The 20,815-nt window shown below is 42.8% G+C and overlaps 1 protein-coding gene across 2 annotated transcripts in view; it reads left to right on the top strand.

Moving 5' to 3' along the window:
* Positions 1-6,634: 6,634 nt before the first annotated feature.
* Positions 6,635-20,815, top strand: part of LOC122549141 (coiled-coil domain-containing protein 102A-like) — a 564,343-nt gene continuing 550,162 nt past the window's right edge. The window contains exons 1-2 of one of the 2 annotated variants that reach the window (XM_043688474.1): positions 6,635-6,689; positions 7,209-7,340. The gene's annotated coding sequence lies outside the window, so the exon portion shown is untranslated. The remainder of the gene's footprint in view (positions 6,690-7,208; positions 7,341-20,815) is intronic. The other variant, XM_043688477.1, reaches the window with a different exon arrangement.

The following is a 20,815-nucleotide window of genomic DNA, read 5'->3' as shown; positions in this document are numbered from 1 at the left end:
CTTGTCGGACCTGCCCAGCTCCTTTTCCACCTATCCACTCCACCCTCTCCTCCCTGACCTATCACGTTCATCTCCTTCCCCACTGACCTATTGTACTCTATGCTACTCTCTCCCCCCCCCCCCCCCCCTCTAGCTTATCTCTCCACGCTTCAGGCTCTCTGCCTTTATTCCTGATGAAGGGCTTTTGCCCGAAACGTCGATTTTGCCTGTCCTCGGATGCTGCCTGAATTGCTGTGCTCTTCCAGCACCACTGATCCAGAATCTGGTTTCCAGCATCTGCAGACATTGTTTTTACCTCCAGGACAGATTGTTGGTGATCATCACACCCAGGAACTTGACGCTCTTGACTACCTTCACCTCAGCACCATTGACATACACAGGGGGGTGTCCTCCACTCCACTTCATGAAATCAATGACTAGCTCCTTAGTTTTGCTGACATTAAAGGAGAGATTGTTGTCTTTACCCTTTGTTGCTAAACTCTATCTCTTTCTTATATTCTGTCTCATCATTGTTTGAGATCTGACCTACAACAACCGTGTTGTCAGCAAATTTTTAAATGGAGGTTCTGTAAATGCAGTTCTGAGGAAGGGTCACTGGACCCAAAACATTGGCTCTGATTTGTCTTCACAGATGCTGCCTGCTGAGCTGTTCCAGCAATTTCTATATTTGAAATTGTAAAGGGACTTTGTGCGGAATTTGGCCACATAGTCATGAGTGTATAACAAGTATAGCAGGGGCCTGAGTACGCAGCTTTGTGGGGTACTGGTGTTGAGGATTATGGTGGGGGAGGTGTTGTCACCTATTCATATCAACTGTGGTCCATGGGTCAGGAAGTTAAGGAGGGAGGAGCTGAGACCTAGGTCTCTGAGTTTAGTGATGAGTTTGTTTGGAATTATGATGTTGAAGCTGGAGCTGTAGTCAATAAGTAGGAGCCTGATGCAGGTATCCTTGTTATCCAGATGTTCCAGGAGGTGAGTGTAGGGCCAGGGAGATGGCATCTGCTGTGGACCTGTTGCACCAGTAGGCAAATTGCAAAAGATCAAGGCAATTTGGTAGGTTCAAGTTGATGTGAGCCATGACTAACCTCTTGAAGCTCTTCATAAATATGGAGGTCAGAGCACAGGATAGTGGTCATTGAGGCACATTTCATGATTTTACTTTGGCACCAAAATTATGGTGGTCTTCTTGAAGCAGGTGGGGACTTCAGATTGTAGTAAGGAGAGGTCAAAGATGCCTGCCAATACTCCTTCCAACCAGTCCACACAGGATCTGAGTGCACAGCTAGGGACTCCATCCAGGCCACTCACTTTCTGTGGGCTCACTCTCAAGAAGACTGATCTAATGTCTGTGGTGGTGGTTGTGGGTACAGGTATATCTGAGGCCATTGGGATAGGTTATATCGTTTCACTGACCTTCTCTTCAATGCGAGCATAGAATGCATTGAGCTCATTGGGTAGGGATGTATTCTTCCAATCCTGTTTGATTTCACTTTGTAGCACATTATGTCATGAAAGCCTTGCTACAACTGACATGTATCCATGTGTTAGTCCGGGTCTAAAGCTTAGTTTAGTATTTCCTCCTGGCATCTCCACTGGCCTTACGAAGGTTGTACCTGGACTTCCACTATTGGTCAGGGTTGCCCGACTTGAACACCTCAGACCTGGACTTCAGTAGGGAGTCTTCTCCCGGTTCATCCATGATTTCCAGATGGGGAACAGTCCGAATAACTTCTTCGGCATTCAGTCATCTACACACTTACTAATGAAGTCTGTAATGGTAGTGTTATACTCATTTAGGTTAGCTGCTGAGTTCTTGAATATGGACCAGTCCACTGACTTTAAGCAGTCCCATAGAAGCCCTTCCACAGGACCAACATCTCCTGTCCATGAAAATCCAAAGACTAGATCACTCTCATTTTACTGATTCTGAACAATTCTTGCTTTTGTTCTTTGGGTTTAGCTATTGCATCCACTGAATTGCAGAGGAATCACCTCTTTTGACAAGAAATGTACCCATTTCTTGTTAGAAGCTATTCTAAGATTAGATCACTGGCTTAGTTAACAAAGAAATTCATAAAATATTCACCTTAAAATCCATGCTAACATGGAGATGTGTCCAGGCAAGGGAGGCCACTTCAACAGTTACTCAACAATTGCATACCTATTTACTGTAAATGCACAGTTTCTTCTCATCTAGGAGATAGAATCATAGAATTACTACAGTGCAGAAAGAGGCCTTTCAGCCCATCAAGCCTGCACTGATTCTCCAAAGAGCATCCTACTCATACTCTCACCTATCACTGTATTTACCATGGCTAAGCCACCTGACCTATCCCAATAGCCTCAGATGGACCTGTACCCACAGCCACCACCGCAGACATTAGTTCGGCCTTCTTCAGATTGAGCCCACAGAAAGTGGATGGAGTGCCCAGCTGTGCACTCAGATTGGAGGGAGAATTTGCAGATTCCTGGGTACATTCCAGGGCAATTTGACAAGGATAATCCACCTAACATGTACACCTTTGTACTGTGGGAGTAAATACTTCTTATCCTGTCATGGCATACCTGTTGAAACCTCTGAACTAATCTGCTCACTATTAATTTCTTCACCAGCACACAGTTCTGCCATGCTTAACATTTTAGAAGCACTAATCAATTTAAGAGTGAGTGAGCTCTACAGGGAAATTCACATGCATGGAATCTCTGTTGATCATTCTTGCAATTTTGATGGATACCTTGACGTTCGTGCCTTCCCTTTGGGATCTAGTGTCTCCTCTGGCTCACGAAGAACAATAAAAGCTCACATTTATCCCATGCTTAGTACATTAGGATATAGGATGTTTCCAAACATACAGAGCCTAATAAGCAAAACCTGAAGGGAGAGTGGGGCCAATGAATGTCTTTCAGCTCCCTGCATTCTGTTCCTATGTACAGCATTGCAAGCAATGACATTTAGCCTGCTGAGAGTAATAATAGATCAATTTGAGAGGTACCTGAAATCATTGCTTTGGGTGACATCAGGAAATAGGCCATTTATGCTGTCGAAACTATTTCAGCATTCAGTGAGCTCATGACTGATCCACTTCAACTCTGCACTGCCCCTGCAACCCTGATTGCTTTTAATGTGTAGAAATCTATCCATCTCCATCTTGAACATACTCAATTACTGAGACTCCATAGTCTGTTGGGCAAAAAATTCAAAACATTTTCTGCCTTCAGTGAAAATAATCTCCCCCCTTATCTCTGTCCAAATTGCCTGCCCCAATGTTGAGCCTGAATTCCTGGTTCTAAACCTCCCCCCATCCAGGTGGAACATCCCTTCCATGGTTTCTTTTTCCTTCCAAAATGGATAACCTCACATTTCTCCTCATTCCATCTGACAAATGTTTGTCCATTAACTCAGCTTGTTATCCCTTGAAGCCTCCTTATATCCTCTTCACAACTCCCATTCCCACCATCGTTTGTGCCATCTGTAATCTTGGGCATTTTGCCCAGATATTCCGATAACCAAGGAGTTGTTGACAAAACATAGACTGGAGTCAGAACAATGTGCAATCCCCCATTCAGCTAACTCTGGGGGAATTGCCTGGGAAACTGAATTTTCCGATTGGCAATTCCCTAATGTCTATTAAAATGTCCATTACAGTCAATGAGTTGGAGGACTCTGACTTCACTTAAGTATAATATGTACTCAGGAAAGACTAGGGGATTAATAAATAATCTGCTCTAACCCTTGGATAACTATTTCATTGATCTGGCCCTTCGCAACACAGAACTCACCACTGAAACTCCAGCTATACCTCTTCCTGCCACTTACACCCCTTAAATACTTAACAATCACCAGACCAGAACCCCTCCCTTGACTTGATTCTAATACCTTCCCTAAACTAACATATCCTCTTGCCTGGTTGGCCTCACCATCCCTTCTCCCTGGCTCAGTCACTTCCTCTCTGACCATGAACATCTACCCTCCCTGTCTCACTCCCTGGCCATTCATCAGTTTGGAAAGTCTGCAACAAGAGGCTGCAGCCAAGTTGGGCTAAGACAGCAGGCATTAAGGTCAATGGGGAGAAATTGTGGGAAGGGGTCAGAGATCAGTGAGGCATGATTTTGAGGTTTTAATAGTGATGGTGGTTGTGCAGTTATAGGGAGTGGTCTGATTACTGGGACAAGGGAGGAGACAAATCACAATGGTGAGCATACCTTAGAGATGATCATGCTGGGCCTTGATGGAACACCCCACCCTCCATTGGCCCCTAAATTAGTGCTGTACAGGTGCTTACCCAATGATTCAACATTTTTTAAAAACCTGTTGGCTCTTGCAAAGCTGGGTAAATATGACCAATTGTGAAAAGGATTGCTGTTAAATTGAAGGCAAACGGTCTCATGAAGTTATTTAAATAGCTAACGATTTCACAAAAGAAATGTTTGCTACCCCGGTTTCCTGCCTCATTAAAACTGTAATTGTGGCTTCGATGTGGGTTGCATTTCTGTACTTTTTAACTTCTAAACTCCCACCTAAACCAAAGTTCAAGAAGGCAGCTTACCACTACCTTCTCAAGAATAGCAGGGAAAACCAATAAATGTTGGCCCAGCCTATGATCCCCATGAGTGATTAAAAACAAAAATTGTGGTTGGAGGCTGTTATGATATCAGCACTGGATTTCGAACAGATATCATGAGTCTGTTGGTGAAGGAATTAACTTTGTCTCTAACAGCCAGGTTGTCCCTTGATAGTCCAAATAGAAATGAGCAGATATTGAGGGCTTGCATGATATGAAAGTACCATGGCGATGACCAGAGAAAGGGAATTTGTGTGTAACTAGCCAGTTTTTGAGGAGGTGCCAGAGAATGTTGTTGATATGTTGTGCAGGAACTTTTAAAAGGTGTTTGATACAGGGCCACAGAACAGACTTGTGAGGAAAGTCATAAGTCATGGAATAAAAGAGACAGTGGCAATATGGATACAAAATTAAACAAGAGAAGGGAAACAGTAATGGTTAGTGGGAATTTTTAGATCAGAAGAAAGTTTGTAGTCAAGTTCTGCAGGCTTTTGTATTATGACTCTTGCTTTTCCTGATATATATTAATAATCTAGATCTTGTGTGCACAGACAGTTTCAAAACTTCAGTCAACACAAGACTTGGAAGAATTGTAAATTGTGAGAAAGATAATGTAGAACATGAAAAGGACATTGAGGAGTCGATGGAGTGGGCAGATAGATGGCAGATGAAGTTCAATACAGAGAAGTGTGAGGTAACGTACTTCAGGATAAAGAACATGGAGACACTATAAAATACAGGGTACCATTCAAAAGCATGTGTGGGAGCAGAAAAATCTGGTGGTATATGTATGCAAGTCATTAAAAGTGGTCAGACAGGTGGAAAGAGTTGTTAATACTGCACGCAGTATTCTGCTTTGTGATAGAGTACAAGAGCAGGGAGATTATGATGAATGTATAGAGTATTCTTTACAGTTCTGGATGCTACATTTTAAGAATGATGCAGAAGACGTTCCAAGCACAAGAAATTTCAGTTATGACAATAGTTTGGAGAAGTTGGGACTGCTAGGAAAAGACTAGGAAGAAATTTTATAGGTTTTAAAGTCATGAGGAGTCTGGACAGAGTGAATATGGAGAAACTGTTCCCAGTTGTAAATGGATTGAGAACCAGAGAGCACAGTTTTAAAGCATTTTGCAAAAGAACCAAAAGAGATGTGACAATACATTTTCATTCACTGCTTGAAGTGCGGTGGAGGAATGTTGAATTGAGGCATTCAAGAGGGTCGTGTATAGTTACTTAAACAGAAACAATGTACTAGATTACAGGAAAAAGACAGGGGATTGGCTCTAACTTAAAATGCTCAGAGATAGTGAAAACATAAAAGCCAAAATGATCCCTTCTGCATCAAAATAATCCTGTGATTTGGAGGAGGTTAATCTGTTGGTAAGTGCAGGATCAGGAGCTACATTTTACCCTGATGTCAAAAACCCAAAACTCTCAAATAATTCAGCTTCAGGTTTTCCATCCCTAGGTGACAGAAAGAATTTGTGAATTATTTCCCACAGTTTACATAGTCAGCAAAAAGATAAACTTTAAAAAAGAAACTACAAATATTGGCAAGCATAAAAATACATCAGTTCCATGAAGAATATTACACAATTATATTTGAAGGAGCAACAATATCAGTTGTACATATGTATTCTATCCATTTAAAAACTGTAAGTAAAAGGTGCAGATATTCACTACAAAGTACAGTGATGAAAGCCGCATGCTGGTTGGGAGTAATTTCAATCAGACACACAAGGTTGCAACCCTCAATTAGCAAAAAAAGGGACGAATGGGTAAAATTTTGGCTGCTCCCTGATGTATTGCCCCGGGTCAAATAGATTCTGCCAAATGGTAAATGTTTGATCCATTAAATGCTTAAATTTCAAAATGGTGTCATTTAATTAAATACATCTGTGATACATATTGGGAATAATAGGAAGAGTGCATGGTAATAATTATTTCTTCCTGTGTCCTGATGCTTTATGTGCCATCTGACTCTTTTCCTGCTGACTTTATGAAGTGGCTGTCCCTGCTTTTCAGCCAGATGTTAGTCTGTGAAATATCTTACCAGGGTAAGACTGCACAGAAGTGTCTGTACAGTTGTCTCATCCTTAAACCTTACTGACCAATCTTACAGAGGTAAGTTGATATTGGAAACAGGATACAATGCTATTGTTTGTTAAATCCACAACTTTAGTTCAATGTATCATAATTTTCCTGTGCAGACTGAGTGCTAGTGCATTTCAACTCCTCTCTAGTACTTTCAACCAGTGGTGATAATTTGAAATGTAACTTGGAAAGATTAGTCACTGTTGTTAACAGTTCAAATTCACCACAGACTACAGATTGCCGAAGCGCAAGATCTCAGGATGTTTGTGTTAAGACGTTGGAAGAAGAAAATCTTTCCATGGCCCCGAGGAGAGTTGTAGGAAAGTTTACAGTTGTACTTTGCCTTTTGCTGAATGAGGCTGGGTAATAACAGCTTTTTATTACCATTGAGTCTGGGCTAGTCTTGCTTTTTTGGCAGCTATAGATGCTTACAACATGGTTTAAAACGGAAACAAAGTGATTTGGAGCAAACTGCATTCACAAAAGCAACTTATTGTATAATTTTTTTTTGGTCAACAATTGTACATCATTGTTTTCGGGCTGTTACAGGAAGAACGCAGTATTCCTGCTATTCTGGCCTGACTTGCAGCTGCAGCGATGGAATGTATTGCTAAAGTCAAGCTGTGGATGAGGAGAAACAGAAGCTCTTCAGGAACTAAAAAGACCGGAAAATTGACCTGTGTAAGCCTGTTTAACTATTTGCACTGAAATCTAAAGTTGCACATTTAATTGTATGTTTTGGGTGGATTTTACATTGCTGGGTTGGAAATATGGCAGAACAGTAAGTTTTAAAATGAGGTTTGTGTGTGATACTGCTATAGAGTTTGTTTAAATGAATGGCTGATGTTTCAAAATTAAATTATTGTTTAACCAGCTATCCAATGAAGCAAGTGATCTGCCACTGATTTATAACGATTATGTATATATCTGGATGCACAGATGTGGTTGATTAAAACTGTGCTTGATTATATGTGCAAGATTATATTAGTTATGGAATTGCATTTTATATTAACCATTTTGTAAAAGCACAGCAGACTTCACCTGCACATGGATCTTTACTTCATACTGTTGTATGGCCAGGTCAGCTTACTACACTCTATGAGCTACTGCTCATGACAAAGATGGGTGATACCATCCACTTTAAGTGTAAGAAACTATAGGGCTTGATAGTCCAGTCTGGTAGCGGAAAATCACTTCCTGATCTAACTAGTATCACTTATAGTTAATGAATTATAGTTTACTGCAGCTAGTTAAGGTTACAAGCCTTGACTAGTATGAATCATAGAATGCCTGCAGTGCAGAAGCAGGTCATTCAGCCCATCAAGTCCATACCAACTTCCCCAAGAGTATCCCACCCAGACCCACCCCACCCCCACATACCTCCCCCCACCACCCAACCCTATTCCTGTAACCCTGCATTTACCATTGTTAACTCACATGTAGCCTGCACATCCCTGAACACTATGGGAAATTTAGCATGGCCAATCTACCCAACTTGCACATCTTTTGACATTGTTACGTAGTATTTGAGGTGGAACAGATGTTCAGCCTCACTTCTTCTGGATTTTAAGCTGTTGTTTGCGTGTCTATATGACACAATCAAAGTGGGTGTTGTTTATGGAACTCCTCAATATTTGCTCCTCACCCCTTTCAGACCCTTTGAGACCCAGAATCAGTATCTACTTTCTCAGCTTGGTTTAGTTGATAGGATTCTCACTGTGGAATCAAAATGCTCTGTATTCAAGGCTTGAATATACAATCTGTGATTACTGTTGAATGCAGTACTATGAGTATGCTGTACTGCCATTACATCCATTTATGGTTCATATGGACTTTAAAAATCCTGCGGCACAATTTAAAGAAGAGCAATGAATTTCCCAAAGGTCTAGCCTCAAATCAGCACAAACAGATGAATGGGTTATTCGACTGGCTATATGAAAACAGAGGGAAAAGGGAGAACTGCAGATGCTGGAGATCAGAGTCAAAAGGTGTGGCGCTGGAAAAGCTCAGCCGGTCAGGCAGCATCCGAGGAGCAGGAAAGTTGATGTTTCGAGCATAAGCTCTTCATCAGATTAAGGGGTGTGCAGGGCTCAAGGACGCTGAACGATAAGTGGGAGGAGGGAAGGTAGCTGGAAATGTGATAGGTAGATGAAGGAAGTGGGTGATGGTGATAGGTCAGAGTGGAGGATGGAGCAGATAGGTAGGACAGTTCAAGAGGGTGGTGCCGAGTGGGGGAGTTGGATCTGGTAGAAGGTGGGGGGACGGGAGATGAGGAAACTGGTGAAATCAACATTGATTCCGTGTGATTGGAGGGTCCCAAGATGGAAGATAAGGTGTTCTTCCTCCAGTTGTCAGGTGTCACTTTCTCTTCTGTTTTTATATAGTTAGTTGAATAACCCATTCATCTGTTAGGTCCCCATCAAACCACCTTCCACTGCTGGCACTTTCCCTTGCGACTCCAAGAGGTGTAAAGTCTGCACCCAGACCTCCCTCTTCTCCATTCAAGGCCCCAAAGGATTCTTCCACATCCGGCAGAGATTTTCCTGCACTTCCAAACACCTTATCTACTGTGTCCGTTGCTCTCAATGTGGTCTCCTGGACATTGGAGAGACAGGACTCCAACTTGAAGAACATTTCCGAGGATATTTCCAGGACATATGCGCTAAACAATCTTATTGCTCTGTGACCGATGTTTTCAACTTCCCCTCCCACTTTGCCAAGAGCATCTAAGTCCTGGGCCTCCTCACCGCCAAATCCTAGCCACCCAATGCCTGGAGGAGGAACACCTCATCTTCCACCTTGGGACTCTCCAACCACACAGAATCAATGTCGATTTCACCAGTTTCCTCATCTCCCTTCCCCACACCTTATCCCAGATCCAACCCTCCAACTCGGTATTGCCCTTTTGAACTGTCGTACCTGTCCATCTTCTTTCCAACCTATCCGCTCCACCCTCCACTCCGACCTATCACCATCACCCCACGCCTTCACGTACCTATTGTATTCATAGCTACCTTCCCTTCTCCCATTTATCTCTCAGCCCCCCTGCACCACCCTACCATCAGTATCCTGATTATTGAGTCGCTGTTGACTAGCAGCTCATGTCCAAGGTTGGGAAGCTTTGTTGTGTGATAAAAATTGTATGACAACACAATTGGATTGCTCTAATTTAGTGCTATCATAGACATAATGATTCCAATGAGCTGGTGTGTTGGAGTTTCTATAGTTCAATGAGCTAATTTATTGTTTACTGTGTTATATAAATATGAATCTCCTTCCCTAATTACATTTCATTTGTAATGGAATGTATTTTTTAAATTTTCAAACTACACTTTTGAGTCAGTTCGCTGTTAGTTCACTGTCTTTCTGGATCTGGAAATCAATTCATTAATGTTAATATCAAATAACTGTAGGAAATTGGTGATAAGTGTTAAGGTTAAAGGATAAATGTGTGATGTTTATTGATTAATTATCCATATAATTCATATAATGGGGGTGGCCTATGGCACAATGATAGTGTCTCTACCCCTGAAACATGAGGATAAGGTCAAGTCCCGCCTGCATCTCTGAACAGTTTGATTGGAAAATATCTCTATATATCCATACCAAGGAGAGATCCTCTATTTTTGCTGCCTGAAGGGATCAGTGTTCAATGCATTAGGATATGGTCCTCAGCTTATTGTTTTAAATGGCTTTTCTGTAACTTTTTATTGTATGTCAGCCTCACATTCCAGAAGGTGGCCATCAGTGTGGTGGTGATGAGGGTTGGACAAGGAGGAGGGTCTGTTGCCAAGGTGGCCATTAACAGGTCTAGGCAGTATTGTAAGACTTGACTTTCTGCTTCTCTTCTGTGGTTATGGCAGTGCATGGGTTGCTCTGGGAGGAAGCATGCTATGTCCACAAGTTTGTTTAAGGCATTCTGTGACTGGTGGGCACTGCAGTGAGCAGTGAGTTTCCCAAAGTTCTAGCCTCAAATCAGCACTAACAAATGAATGAGTTATTCGACTGGCTATATGAAAACCATTCTGTGACTGATGGGCACTGCAGGGTGTAGGAGTGCATCATCTCTGCAACCCCCAGCACCAATTTTTAATGCACACTTGCTAAATTTCCTTGACAACTTGTCTTTTGTTACAGTGCCTCTTTAAGGGGGTGTCTTTAGTTACTTTGGATTAATTAGTTAATTTGCCTATTGATTCTTTGAAAGGTCCATCAAAATACTATACAGAGGAGCCAACTGGGACTGGGCAGTTGATATAACAGAGAGAAATGTATGCATGTTTAATATAGTTCCAGTAAAAGGGAAGGCTTTTATCTTGGTCCCTGTTTCACCACATTGCTTATCTTAATAGTCAGTTTTGTCTCTTTCCATGCTTTTATTTTTGGACATAAAGACAAAAGGTGTCATTCTTAAATCAAGCTACTGAGAGAACAAGTAGATTAGCACAGCGATGTGCTACTAATTGTGCTTCTTTGTGTACAAATCGCATCTGTCAACATTGGAAAGTGGGAATAAGATTTCTGATCCAGAAGATTTAAACAGGTTACAAACATGTGTCTTTTAAAACATCTTTATGATTATCTACTTCTGATGGAGTGTGTACTGGCTGATCATAAATCAGTAAAATTAAACCTGCTTAAATGTCAGATAAGTAGTTTAGTGAAATGTATAAAATTTTGCAACATAAATTACTTCCTCATGCCCATTAAAAAGCTTTAAAATTGGTCTGATTTTAAAACTGCCAATGAGCTGATTCAATTTGAATGAGGGAAACTTCATGGGTCTGGTTATTCTGTGTGCATCGGTGGCTGCATGGTATCAGCAAAAATTAGACTGGCGGCAAGAAGCATTTGGCAGGCTAATGATGTTAGCATATGAACAACCACATGCCGAGTCAGCAGATGTACCACAAATTAACAAATAACATAAACTCATCATAACAGTGCAATAGTTTGTGGCAGTAGAATAATAATCATACCAACTAGGACTTGTGCCTACTGCTTTCACACAAGCTACATGGGAAGGCTGAGAAGGTATCTAACCCATTCCCATACATTCCACCTATAGCTACTGTACTCTATACATGTCTACTAATCAAAGCTGACAACATTTTAACCCATGAGGTAGCTTGCTACTTTTCCCATTGACTCCATGCTTGAAACCAATCAAATTAGTTGGAAAATGAGACCACGTAGCCTGTCAGAACAAGTCATGTACCTGAAAGGTGGGAGCAAACCAGCCTACTAATTTCTCAACTAACTGTTGGCTATATTTGAGGATGGCAAAGGAATGTTTTAAAATTTGAGTTCGAGAAACAGGAGACAGAATAAGGGACAACACATTTAGGAGTGAGGTGAGGAGGAATTTCTTCATTCAGAGTATTGTGAATTTTTTGAATTCTCTACTCCAGTGAATTGTGAAAACTAACCCATTGAGTATATTGAAGATGGACATATGTAGATTATTTTTGATGCTAATCATACTAAAGGAAATGGAGATAACATGCAAAATGGCATGTCGGTAACCATGGTTTTTATTGGGGAACAGGCTTGAGGGCCTGAATGGCCTATACCTGTTTCAAATTCCTAGGATGAGTTGATGGTTTCGGAGTTGAACCTGTGAATGTATTTGTGTGGTATTTGACCCTAGATACATTTCAAACAGACAATAAGCAATTAAGATGCAACTTTTAAACCTTCTTAATAAAAAAGGGCTGCCTCTGTCAAAGCTTTTTGTCGTCAAGACACTTGCAAGAATACCAATGTAGACATCATGTTTAAAAATGCTATGCTGCAAATTGTGTTTTGTGGGGCATTCTAAAATATTGGTTAATGCAAATGAACTTTAGTTTTTCAATGCTTTTCTGGGATTAGATTACTGACAGCGTGGAAACAGGCCCTTCGGCCCAACAAGTCCACACCGACCCGCCACCTACCCAGAACCATTCCCCTACATTTATCCCTTCACCTAACACTACGGGCAATTTAGCGTGGCCAATTCACCCTAACCTGCACATTTTTGGACTGTGGGAGGAAACCGGAGAGATAAGAAGAAAATTTCTTAGTACTCGGCATCAATATATTTCATTGAATAATTCCTACATTGTAAGGTTTTGGAAATAAAATAAATTTTACTTATTTATAAAAATACACCGAGTTCCCATTGAAGACTTTGCAACACTTATTTTTAATTATATGTAATTAAAATCATTGTCCTTTTGTTGGCTGTGGTTCTTATATACATCCTATAACTTCAGAAAGCATTTTCTGTTTGCATGCTTGTGGCAGAAGTGCCTTTGTACCTGTGATATAGCCAAAGGAAAATCCACATTTCCAATATCAGACTGAGCAGTATCTACAGGCAAATATTGGAGCAATGAAATTCAGGTTTGATTCCAGCCTTGGGCAACTGTCTGTGTGGAGTTTGCACATTTTCCCTGTGTCTGCGTAGGTTTCTTCCAGGTGCTCCGGTTTTCTCCCACAATCCAAAGATGTGCAAGTCAGGTGAATTGGCCATGCTAAATTGCCCATAATGGTAGGTATATTAGTCAGAGGTAAATGTAGGGGAATGGGTCTGGGTGGGTTATCCTTTGGAGGGTTGGTGTGGACTAGTTGGACTGGAGGGCCTGTTTCCATACCGTAGGGAATCTAATCTAATCTGTGTGCATTCAGACTACCTCTATAATGTTCATCTGATGCAATTCTACTTTGTACTGAAGCTGCATTGTAGTTTAAAAAAGTCTGAATCAGTAACAGCGCATAACCTGTATCTGAAAGAAAGGAGCATTAGATTTACTTGAGATAATCTCACTAGACTATGCATCAAAGTCAGTTTATGGTTTGGCACGTAACTGACCCATCACAAATTCAGTGTGAGTGTAAGCTTAATGGCAGTTTTTATAAAATTAATTTTCTGGAAATTCAAGGTGGCAGCAGTCTGAACGGTCTGCTGTGTTGGGCTCTGTGCCTTATCCCAAGCAAGGTGGGCTCCTAGACTCCCCCCCCCTCCACCCCCCGCCCCCGAGGAAAGTTTATAATGTAAAGTAGGTAAAAGAAGATTTAACACATCTGGAGCTGAAATGAAGATATCCAAGGGAAAGAGAGCAGGCAGGACACTCCCCTACCATGTCAGGCACACCTGCAGCCATTACCTTGACTCCTGTGGCAGCGCCCTTAGGTTCAGTGGAGCAACAGCATTTACTAACGGTGTTCACAAAACTCCATGAAAAAATCAAGGGAGCACTGGAACCAATTACTGCCATGCTGACAAAGCATGAGCAGGAGATCCAGGCCTTGGATCAGCATGTAGAAGTGTGGAACAGAGGACAGTGGCCTCGGAGGCCGCAATGGGGAGCTCCAAGGGTTGGGCCCAAACCTTGGAAGGCCAGGTTCGGGCCCTGCAGGAACAAGTAGGTGACCTTGAAATTCGTGGTTAGAGAAAAAAACTACAGATCTTGGGCTTACTGGAGCATGAAGAACATGAAAACCTTCCTGATTTTCTCAAGAGGTGGCTTCTGGAGTTGCTGGGGCTGGAAATTGAGTTGGGCCAGATGAGTGTCAAGCGGGCCCACTGAATCACGATGCACAGGTCCAGGCCAGCACAGTGCCCCAGCCCAGTCCTAGTGTGACTCCAGCATTAAAAGGAAAAGTAGTTAATAATAGAAACAGCCAGAAGACAGGGAGGAGATCCACAGGCTTTGGCTTATAAAGGTTCAAAGATAATGTCTTTTCATGACTTTCTGTGGCCATAATTAAGAAAAGGAAGACATATGGATGATGTAAAGAACAAATTAAGAGATTTAAACATTCAATACTCTCTGACGTACCTGGCAATGCTATGTTTCAATTATGGGAGAACTGTCGACAACTTCGACTTGGCAGAAAAAGTAAAGGAATTTTTGAACTCACTGAAATGATAGACTTTGGCCAAGGGGGAAGGAGAAAAAGATGCGTGCAGACAATGGCATAATATAATTTTTTTATCTTCTCTGTCTTTGTTTTTTTCCCTTTTGGGGTCCTGAGCCGTATAGACTTTGGTGTAAAATCTGATATGTTTTATATTATATCTGTTTGGTGGTTTTTAGTTATTCTATTGTTCTGTTTTGCTGGGAGAGAGATGGTTACTCCTTTGATGTAAAGATGTGTGGGATTGAGATGTGGAGGGGAACGGATGGGTGTCCATTGCTAACTTTTAGGATTGTAAATAATTTTTTTTTCCATTGCTTGGGTTTGGGGCACTTCCTTAACTGGTAGGTGCGAGAATGGTTGTGAGGTTGGGAGTGAATGCCCCTATGGGCAAGGGGGGAGATCAAAGGAGATTTGTGTTTTTTGTGTTTATTTGTTCAAGTTAGGAGTAGAGGTTAGTTTTTTAGTTTTAGTAGTTTTGGGATTGTTTTCAGGAATAGTCTTTAGATTTGATAAAATCTGTTTTTTCTTTACTCATTGCACATTGAATAGGCTTCTTCCTCTCAGGGGACTGCGGGCTACAGTGGGTGGTCATGGCTAGTGATCTGTTCAGATGGTGCACCTGGAATATAAAGGGGAGCCATTCCCCATTAAAAGGAAGAAAGTGCTCTCAAATCTTAGGAAGGAAAGGGTTGACATTGCGTTGTTTCAAGAGACACATTTGAATTGTGGGGAACATCTGAAGGTACAGCAGGGGGGAATATGATAGGGTATTGTTTTCCTTCTTTAACTCCAAGAGCAGAGGAGTGGCCATACTGGTATGAACGAACCTCCCATTTCAGGTGACAGATCATGTTAAGGTTTATCATTCTCAAGGCCCTGATACACGTTTACTGTCCCCTGGCACATCCCCTCAAATTTTTAGTTGATGCAGTCTCTAAATTATTGGTTCTTGGGGTGCTCCATACGATTATAGGAGGAAACTTTAATTGTCTCATGGACCCTGGGATAGACAGGATGCCAAGAGGGCTGTTGGGTACACCTCAGCAGTCTAGACAGTTAGTGGACTTGTGTGAGGAGTTGGGGCTAGTGAATGTGTGGAGGTGCCTCCACCTGAATGGGAGGGACTTTACCTTTTACTCCAACCCACACAAGTGCCACAGAAGAATTGATATGTTCTTTGTTCTGTCGGTTTGTTTGGACTTGGTGTTAGCCTATAGGATTGGGAGCATAACTATTCCAGATCATGCGCCAGTATATTTAGATGTTAAGAGCAAAGGTAGTGGAGGGGGCACGCGACATTGGTGTACGGATCCGTTTCTGTTGAAGGATGACAACTTTGTACAGTATATTACAAAGGAGTTCAAGGCTTTTTGGGACATCAATCAGGGCACGGCCAGTAATCCATCAATGCTCTGGGAGACCACCAAAGCATTCTTAAGAGGTATGATTATTTCATACCTGACAATGAGAGGGAGACATAGAGGAGAGCAGCGGCGGATGTTTGAGGCTTGGCTGAAGGCAGCCAAATCGGCATATTATACCAGACCATCCGTGGTCAAATTGCAACGGATCATGGCTCTCCGGGCTGCTCTGGACTCAGCATTCACACAAGCGGCGAAGAGAGAGAGGTCTCCTTTGCAAAGCAAAGGCTGTTTGAATATGGGGATGAGCCAGGTAGATACATCCCCATATTCAAACAGCCTTACCTGGCTTACCTAGCGAGGAGGGTAAGTGTTCCACAGTCCATTGTGTCTATCAGGGAGAGAACTGGCAATGTCACTCATGAACTGAGGAAGATCAATGCCAGATTCTGGAAGTTCTATGCATAGTTATACCATTCGGACAGCTGTGGGGATAGAGAAGCTAGAATGGAATCCTTTTTTGAAAACTTGGACCTCCCCGGTATGAACACAGATCAAGCCTCCCTTTTAAATGCACCTCTGACAGCACAGGAGGTGCAAGACATGGTAAGGCAGCTCCAAGGTGGTAAGGCACCTGGTCCAGAGGGGTTGCGAGTTCATTTTAGAAGGAGTACATACACATGTTAGCTGAACCACCTCTAGAGATGTATAGTCATTTGTATAGCCAGGACTGCCTTCTGCCCACTATTAGGGAGGCCAATTTATTGTTGTGGTTCTGTTCGCCAAGCTGGGAATTTGTGTTGCAGACGTTTCGTCCCCTGTCGAGGTGACATCCTCAGTGCTTGGGAGCCTCCTGTGAAGCACTTCTGTGTTGTTTCCTCCAGCATTTATAGTGGTTTGTCTCTGCCGCTTCTGGTTGACAATTCCAGCTGTCCGCTGCAGTGGCCGATATATTGGGTCCAGGTCGATGTGTTTGTTGATAGAATCTGTAGATGACTGCCATGCCTCTAGGAATTCCCTGGCTGTTTTCTGTTTGGCTTGTCCTATAATAGTAGTGTTGTCCTAGTCGAACTCATGTTGCTTGCCATCTGCGTGTGTGGCTACTAAGGATAGCTGGTCGTGTCATTTCGTGGCTAGTTGGTGTTCATGGATACGGATTGTTAGCTGTCTTCCTGTTTGTCCTATGTAGTGTTTTGTGCAGTCCTTGCATGGGATTTTGTACACTACGTTGGTTTTGCTCATGCTGGGTATCGGGTCCTTTGTCTTGGACTAGCCACGGTACCATACATCAAGAACGTTTCTGAACTGACAGCCAGACTACTAAGACCACTAGGACTCATAACAGCACTCAAACCAACAGCCACTCTCAGACAACAACTTACCAGGACAAAGGACCCAATGCCTAGCATGAGCAAAACCAACGTAGTGTACAAAATCCCATGCAAGGACTGCACAAAACACTACATAGGACAAACAGGAAGACAGCTAATCAACCGTATCCATGAACACCAACTAGCCACGAAATAACACGACCAGCTTTCCTTAGTAGCCACACACGCAGATGACAAGCAACATGAGTTTGACTGGGACAACACTACTATTATAGGACAAGCCAAACAGAGAACTGCCAGGGAATTCCTAGAGGCATGGCACTCATCCACAGATTCTATCAACAAACACATCGACCTGGACCCAATATACCGGCCACTGCAGCGGACAGCTGGAACTGACAACCGGAAGCGGCAGAAACAAACCACTATAAATGCTGGAGGAAACAACACAGAAGCGCTTCACAGGAGGCTCCCAAGCACTGAGGATGTCACCAAGACAGGGGACGAAACGTCTGTAACACAAATTCCCAGCTCGGCGAACAGAACCACAACAATGAGCACCTGAGCTACAAATCTTCTCACAAACTTTGAAAGCCAATTTTAAAGAAATAGAAAGACCCCGAGGATTGTGCATCGTATAGACCCATCTCGTTGTTGAATGTGGATTTTAAAATTTTATCAAAGGTGTTTTGGCTCTGAGGTTGGAGAAGGTGCTGCCCATTACTATAAAAAAGGAGCAGACGGGTTTTATCAAGGGTCGCAGCTCCTCCAACAATATCAAACAGGCATTGAATATAGTGCAAATACGTCAGCAGAAAATGATTCCAGATTGTGGTTTCCCTGGATGCAGAAAAGGCTCTTGATCAGGTGAAATGGTTGTATCTGTTTGCTGTTCTAGACAGTTTTGATCTGGGAGGGGCCTTCGCCAGGTGGGTGGCAGTGTTATATCAAGACCCCAAGGTGGCGGTTATCACGAATGGAGTTAAATCGAGCAATTTTGGTGTGGGGAGGGGCAGCCAACAGGGATGTCCCTGTCGCCACTACTGTTTACCTTGGTACTTGAACCACTGGTGGAGGCTATCTGAAAGGACCCTGAAATAATGGCACCAAAGGTGGGAGTTGGGGAACACAAAATCACTCTCTATGCAAACAATGTCCTTCTGTTTTTGGCTAACCCCGAAACGTCCATACCTCAACTAATACAAAAAATTAAGTTATTCAGCAGCTTTTCAGGATACAGGATAAATTTCACAAAATCGGAAGTCATGCCCGTGGGGGTATTAGCGGAAGTACCGAAGCTGAAGGGTGGAATGAAGTTTCCTTTTAGATGGTCACAGAAAGGTTTTCTCTAACTGGGAAATTTTATTACCCCTTACTTCCAGCAGCTGTACAGAGCTAACTTTGCGCAGCTGTTTGAGAGAATAAAGCAGGAATTGCAGCAATGGGAGGGACTACCCATATCATGGCTAGGCTGTGGAGCCTTGATTAAAATGAATGTTCTTCCTCGGTTGTTATAAGCAAATGAGGATGCTTCTGTTGCTATTACCCAAACAGGTGCTGCGGAGGTTTGTGGGATGGCTTGGATCATTTATTTGGTGCTATAGGCGCCCCCTAATTAAATTTCCCAAGTTGCAACTTCCTCAGGATGTTGCTGGGTGGGGGGGGGGGGGGGGGGGGGGGGAAGGGAGGTGTACTTCCCAGGTCTGAAGAGATATCGCCCTGTTGTCATATGTAGGTGAATCGGTGTGCTATGACTCGAAGCCAATATGGTTGCTGTGGAGGCCACATAAGTGAGCTGTCCCCTCATAAATTTACTGATCGCGGATAAGATCAGATCTGTGGCTGAGCATTGTGAGAGTCTGATTATCATAAATACGGTGAAAGCATGGAGGATAATGCATCAGGGTGAGGGCAATTTGCTAAGACTTCGGCGTTCACCCAGTTAGTGGGAGCTCCAGGATTTAGATTGGGGTCAATGGACTCTGGCTTCAGAGTATGAGAGGGTAAAGGAATCTCCTTACTAGGAGATTTATTTGAGGGAGAGGTCTTGATGTCTTTCAGCCAATTAGGTCAGAAATATGGAATCCCCAATAGGGACCTTTTTCGATATTTCCAGGTTATGGATTACATGCAGAAGAAGACCACACTTTTGGCCCAGCCATACAAGTCGGATATAGAACGAAGAATGCTCCGATGTGGGGTTGCTCTCTCAGTTAGTACCATATATCATCTGCAGAGAGGGAATACCTTGGGGGATATGGAGAGACCCCACGTAATTTGAAATCAGGAATTAGCGGAAGAAATCTCATTGGAAACATGGGTGGATATATGGGAGAATGTAAAGAAAATTTCAATATGCAATAATGCACAGGTGTTGCAATTGAAGATCCTCTACAGGGCCCATATAGCGTCAAAGATGTTAGCAAAGTTTAAGAAAGGATCTTCCCGGAAATGTCCCAAATGTAAAAAAACAGTATTGTCACCCTTACATATTAATTTTCATTCTGTTACAAGATCTGTCACAAAGATGTGCAGGGCCAGGTGAATTGACCATACTAAATTGCCCGTAGTGTTAGGTAAGGGGTCAATGTAGGGGTATGGGTGGGTTGCGCTTCGGCGGGTCGGTGTGGACTTGTTGGGCCGAAGGGCCTGTTTCCACACTGTAATCTAATCTAATCTAATCTAATCTGTGGTGGTGGTGGTGGTGGAGTGGGGGGGGGGGGTTACTGTAATATATAATAGAACAATGTTATTTCTACTTTTCTGTACTTTTATAACCTTTCTCAGTTTTATTTTCTATAAAAGAGTGAAAAGTTTTTTCAATAAATAGATACATAATTTTCTTCAGAGTTCTCTCGAAAAGCCACACTAACATTGGCAGAGGCATAGGCAAAATGCGCTTAAACCTTTTTTTGAGGTTTTTAACCAAGGATTATGGTGAAGATTAGAGGCTATCTGTGGAAAGTTTATCCCATGGGGCACTGGTGAGAAGTGACCATGGGGGATTCTGGGAGAAGTCGGTTCAGTCATCATGACTGAGAAAGGATCACAGAACACTGATGCTCCTCAGGAAAAAGAATATTGAGCAGGGGGCACTGGTAAGAAACAAACAAGGAAGATTCTGGAAGAAGTTGGCTTAGTCACCATGACTGAGAAGGGGATTGCAGAGATAAGCTTGGTGCTCAGGAACAGGTTTGCAGACTAAGTGAGTCAGGCCTGGTGAGATAAAGTAGTTGTAGGTCTTCCAGAACAAGGTGCTGGGTATTTGGTTCAGAGGGGCTGGGGCGTGCGCCAAGTCTTGGGAGGAGCGTATCAGCAAAGTGAGGCAGAAACTGGGCAGATGGAAGCTACGGTCGCTCTCCATCGTGGGAAAAAACCTGGTCATCAGGTGTGAGGCACTGTTATTGCTATTATATGTGGCACAGGTCTGGCCTATTCCCAGAGCCTGTGCCGCTGCAGTCACCCGGGCCATCTTCCAGTTTATATGGAGGTCAAAGATGGACTCGGTCCGATGGGACTCGCTGTACAAAGATCTGGGCAACGGGGGAAAAAACAC

The sequence above is a fragment of the Chiloscyllium plagiosum genome, chromosome 4 (assembly GCF_004010195.1).
Source record: "Chiloscyllium plagiosum isolate BGI_BamShark_2017 chromosome 4, ASM401019v2, whole genome shotgun sequence".
NCBI lineage: Eukaryota > Metazoa > Chordata > Chondrichthyes > Orectolobiformes > Hemiscylliidae > Chiloscyllium > Chiloscyllium plagiosum.
The sequence above is the reverse complement of the archived record's forward strand: the minus strand, read 5'-3'. Positions and strand labels throughout refer to the sequence as shown.